This window comes from Oryzias melastigma, linkage group LG5, assembly GCF_002922805.2.
Source record: "Oryzias melastigma strain HK-1 linkage group LG5, ASM292280v2, whole genome shotgun sequence".
NCBI classification, from domain to species: domain Eukaryota; kingdom Metazoa; phylum Chordata; class Actinopteri; order Beloniformes; family Adrianichthyidae; genus Oryzias; species Oryzias melastigma.
Genome location: NC_050516.1, coordinates 35315495 through 35321538, shown reverse-complemented (window position 1 = coordinate 35321538; position 6044 = coordinate 35315495).

Genomic DNA, 6044 nt, shown 5'->3' with positions numbered 1-6044 from the left:
GTCCAAAACAGCTAGCTTGTAAATATTAGCTAAACTCAGAAACAAATAAAAAATAAAAAAACTAAGATCTAAATTATCCAAAACAGCTAGCATGTTGCTGAAAAAACTTTGAAATAGTCTAAAAAACGAAAAAAAAAATTAAATTAGCCAAAACAGCTAAAGTGTAAATATTGGCTAAATTCCAAAACAACCTAAATAACATTACAAAAAAATATTATATTTGCCAAAACATCATGTAGCTGAAACATTAGCTAAACTCCAAAATAACCTAAAATAAATCTTAGTAAATGCCACAATAGTCCAAAAAGCTAGCAGAATGCCCATTTTGAAAACTTTAAAACTGTAATTTTTCAACATAATTATGAAAAATAAAAAGGCAAGAATATTATTTCAGAATAAATCAACTTAAACCTTAAAAAAGTTTCAATATTTTACTCTCCATAAAAATATATTTCGTCAAAATTATACAAGTTATAATAATTAGCGCAAGATAACATCGGGCCGTTAATCACAATAAAATAAAATGATCTGGAGGGCCGGATCCGGACCCCGGGCCTTTACTTTAACACGTGTGATTTAACAGGTGTCACTGGTGACACTTAAAAACAAAATCTTTAACACACTTAATTTTTTTAACCGTTAACACAATAATTCCAGCAGATTTGGAAGGAGAAAAGCGGCTCACGCTGCTTTTCTCCTTCCAAATCTGCTGGAATTATTGTTTAAACAGTAGAAAAACTACAGTAAATCAAAGAACATTGACACTGGAGCTGAACAAACTATTTTTCTCATTTAATCCCAGCCTCTCAGTCAAGTTTCTTTTTTTTTTGTCCGATTTTGGAATCAATCAGCAAACAAAAAAAGACAAAATGTAACTTGATATTAATCCTGCCTAAAAATACGCACCCAAAACCTTATTATTCTGCAGCGCGATCATGTGCACTGATGCAACAATCAGTGTTTGAGCGTGTTTACGAGAGCGGTGCGTGTGCATGTGTGTGGAAGGAGTGTGTTGGTGGAGCTGCTTGAAGGAGAGCAGTAGTGATGGAGCCTGAACGCCCTGCAGCGCAGCTGTTCTCCCAGTGAACGTCAACTTGGCTGCAGAGCCCACAACACACGCTCAGCCTTAACCTCTGCTCGCACACTCCCTCCTCTATCTGCATTTTCTTCTTCACATCTTTTTCATTTCTCCTCCTCAAATATTTCCACTCTTCACTATCATAGCATATCATAGAACAATCATCTTATCCATCAAACGTTTGTGCTTTCTTCTCTATTCTGTCCACAGTCAGTGGGTGGAGCTTGTGGGTGACGGACAGCTCTCAGATTGAAGGGCAAAGACCCCGTCATCCTGCTGAATGTGAAGCGATTGAAGGAAATGGACTGATAAGAGCAGAGAGGAAGAGGCTCCAGCCTGAAGGAGCGACTGGCATTAAAGCGTTCAGCCAAGATTCGTGGAGATGATTGTGAAACGTGTGTGTACAGCTAAAAACACAGGATTCAGGAATGTGTTTACTTGATCAAACTGCATTGCAATACATTAAAGTATTGTTTCAAAAGTGGAGGCTTGCTCCTTTTTTTTTACTGGCAGAGAGATTAAAAATAGAAACTCATGCTCTCTGAATGTACTTTCCCTTCAGGAAGTGTGCAGCTGTGGGTGTCAGACATTGGGCGAAGACCATCACATGGTGCTGTCTTCCCAGGCTGCTATTGGCTGGCACCTGTGGAGCTCTGTGAAGAAAAGCTTTTCTGACAGGACCCAGGAGCCCAGAGGAGTTGCTGGAAACTGGGAGGACAATGTCGATGGAAGCGGGATAACAGCAGGATGCTCGATAGATGGCATCAGGCAGGCTGTGAATGCAGAAGTGCTGGAGTGTGACCCCTGAGCCACAGTAAAGGGCAGAACGCACTGAGATGATCACATGTCGAAGGAGGCTGCATGGAGCAGGACATGAAGTAGTTCACCTGATCATTTCACAATAACCTGGAATTATTCATAAATAACAATTTACTTGAGTCTATTTCTTAAAATAAAGCTAAAAAATCCTCCTACCTCTTATTATTGGCTTGAGGGGTGAATGTAAACATCCAACATAAAATAACCGTATAATAGAATTTTTAATTCAATACAGCCTGTATAATATTCACTGTGGATGTTCAGTGGAAACCTTGAGATCCGGTTTGCATTAATGCTGTTGAGCCAAATGCACCAAAACGTCATTATCTCTTTTCCTTTTCAATGTAAATCTGAAATGACAAATAAAGTCTGTCTGATACAACATCTATGGGTAAACACTGCCCTCTTGTGTTCAAGACCAGTACTGCAAACAACTGTAGATCTGTGATCTAAGACTGTGAGCCACACGTGTCAAAGTCAAGGCCCCGGGGCCGGATATATCCAGCCCTCCAGATCATTTTATTTTACCGCTATTAATTGCCCAATGTTATCATTTCTAACTTGTATAATTTTGACACAATATATTTTTATGGAGAGTAAAATATTGAAAGTTATTTAAGGTTTAAGTTGATTTATTCTGTAATAATATTCCTGCCTTTTTATTATTATTAATTATGTTTAAAATTTAGGGTTTTAAAATTTTAAAAAATTGCCATTCTGCTAGCTTTTTGGACTATTTTGGCATTTACTAAAAAAATGTAATGTGTTTTGAAGTTTAGCTGATATTTCAGCTACATGCTAGCTATTTTGACAAATTTTGTTTTTTTTTGTATAGTTTTTAGGCTGTTTTGGAGTTAGGCTAATATTTACATGCTAGCTGTTTTGGCTAATTTAGGCGTTACTCCCATTTTTTTAGGCTATTTTGAAGTTTTGCTATCTTTTCAGCTACATGCTAGCTGTTTTGGCTAACCTAGTTTTTTTAAGTTTTTAAGGCTAATTTGGCATTTAGCGAACATCTTAGCTGGCTATCAGCTTCAGCATTTTCATCTATTAGCTTCCGCGTTTTTAGCTATTAATTTCAGCATTTTCACCAATCAGCACTAGCATCTTCAGTGGCCAAATTCAGCTCACACCATTCACACTAGCATCATCGCAGGTAATGCTATATATCTAGTTCATTATTATGTTAAAAAGAGACAGTTTTAATGTTTTAAAAATTGTCATTCTGCTAGTATTTTTTCATTTGCCAAGATTTTTTTTAGGCTGTTTTGAAGTTTAGCTAATATTTCAGCTTCATTCTAGCTATTTTGACTAATTTAGTTATTTATTTATTTTTAGTTTTTTAGGCTGTTTTGCAGTTAGGCTTATATTTACTCGCTAGTTGTTTTGGCTAATTAAGGTTTTTTTTTTTTTTTTAGCTTTTGAGGCTGTTTTGGAGTTTAGCTAAAATTTCAGCTACATGCTAGCTGTTTTGGCTAATTTAAGCTTTTTTTCCCAGTTTTCTTAGACTGTTTTGGAGTTAGGCAAATATTTTTACATGCTAGTTTTGGCTAATTTAGGCATTACTTAGTTTTTTAGTCCATTTTAAAACTTAGCTATTTTTTCACCTATATAGTAGCTGTTTTGGCTAACCTAGTTTTTTTTTTTTAGTTTTATGGGCTAATTTGGCATTTAGCTAATATCTTAGCTGGCTATCAGTTTCACCATTTTCATCTATTAGCTTCAGCTTTTTTAATCTATCAATTTCAGCATCTTCAGCGGCCAAATTCAGCTTACAGTATTCACACTAGCATTATTGGAGGTAATGCTATATATCTAGTGCATAATTATGTTAAAAAGTTACAGTTTTTAAGTTTTAAAAATGTAGTTTTAGAGTGTTAAAGAAATGTTTAGTATCTTGTTCGGCCCACAACCTGATTGAGTTTGACACCCCTGCTTTAAATAAATATGATAATGTGTATGATTCATTGAGGACCTGAGGAGTCAAGAAAGCAACAATTCAAAAAAAAAAAAAATAAAATAATGCATTTTTTAATTTGTTTTATGCTAAAATGTGTTATTATTAATTTGGCACTCAAATTGTTTCCTTATTTTAATACACTTGTAGGAGAAATTCCCCACGGATTCATACTTTTAGAGGAAATACTGAAACTAGGGCCAAAAATCTATTACAAAAAAGTTAATTAATGAATTGCAAACCTGGAAAAAAAATATTTTCGACTATATTTGCAGTATTTGCCAGCTACTTATTATCTGGAAATAATCACAATGTGGAATCACACACAAAACTGATAATTTAAAGCATTTATTTTTAGTTCATGCTATCAATCAATAAAAATAACTTATCAGATTAATTACACTTCTGGATTGTGATTAATCACAATAATTGCAAGATTTCACTTGGCAGATTTTATATGACAATATGCAGCTTTTGAACAAAAACAGGCCAGAGAGAAAATTCTCTCTATTTTTATTATCTGAATTTTTTTCATTCTTCAAGCATAAACCCTGAAGTGCAAATTGTGAGCACAAAGCTCACATTCATACCTTTAAAAAAGAAAGAAAAAGTTCACAGCCCAAATGCTCTATATCACTGCCCAGGCAACATTTTTCTTCATCATCTGGACATAAACGAGTGGTAAAAGGGGAACTTCCTCTCTGAACTGATGCTTTATTTAACACATCATGGCGATCAGCATTTATATCGCTTTCCTTTACCACTGTAGTCGAGGTTCAGAGATACGTTGTTGTGTTACCAGGCCACGGATCAAATAGTCCGCTTTTTGTGAAAAAGCAACATAAACCGAGAAAAATAGCAAGAATAAAAGACTGAAAACCAATGTAATATTTATTTCTTTTGTGAATAGACATGGTATACGAAGGATAATACCCGAGGAAGTGTTTTAACGCACACAGTGGAAGCATGAACCGTCCGAGGCAAATGGGAAGGCTTTTTCTTTATGTTGTCTAATCAATTTGGGTTAATAAATAGTAATTATTTAATTAATCGTGTGCATTAATACGTTAACTTTCACAGCCCTAACTAAAACCCAAAACATATTTAGAAGATATTTCAAATTTTACTAAAGAATTTACTTCCTTCCTCTCCTTTTTTTAAGGTTAATTCCACTTAATAAGATGTTAAATGAGCTTTCTTCTTAAGTTAAATTTTTTTGTGAAACTACAAACCTTCAGAAAAAAATAAAAGCAGATTAAAATGTCTTTTTTCGAGGGGTAAATAAGGTAATAAATCTGTTTGCACGGTTTCCTGAGCGTGTTTTGCTGTCATAAATCATCTCTCCATTCAGAGATTAGTAAAATAACCACAGAATCTCGATTATATCTTAATATTTAATCATTTATCGTTATAAATTGTTGTTTTTTTCTTGCAAATCTTGTTTGTGAGATGACAAAAACATTTTATTTTACCACAGGCCAACTCTAACCTAAATGTCATCACCTCAAAAACGTATCCAGTAAAGAAAATAAGTTGTTTCTCAGTGTAGAGCCCATCATCCATTTATTATTCTCATTTATTAACTTAGCATCTCTGAAAGTTCCAAATAAAAAATATTTAAGTTCTGATTAGCTTAATTTGTATTTATGCATTTATTTATTTGTGACAAATGTAAATAAATCGATAAAACTGTGAGCTAATTTCAATCATCTGTACTTCTACACTTGTGCACACACTCACACTCACATCCCAATGAATTCTTAAAGGCTGAGATCACAAGTCAAACCCAAACCACAGAGAAAAGATGTTCCTCCAGATGGCAGCACAAACCACCATCTCCTCATCATCATCATCAGTGCAGTTAATCCCAACACCCTCCAGCATGTGGCGCTGAAGATCAATCTATTTCAGTAATGAATGTGACTTTCAAAAAAAGTCTAAGGAGTAACTCATTACAAAAGTAATGTATTACAGTAACATATTACATTTTACCGTGTGAGGGATTACTGATGCATTTGAATGAATCTTTTTACTCATTACACGTCCAGTATGCATTACAACAGACATATTTATTATTATTATTTCACAATATCACCAATAAAAAAACAATACTTTGAAATACAAGCTGTTGTGTTCTAGTACTCCAGGTATTTAGTATTTAGAATGTGTTTGTTCTGATGCTTTTCTGAT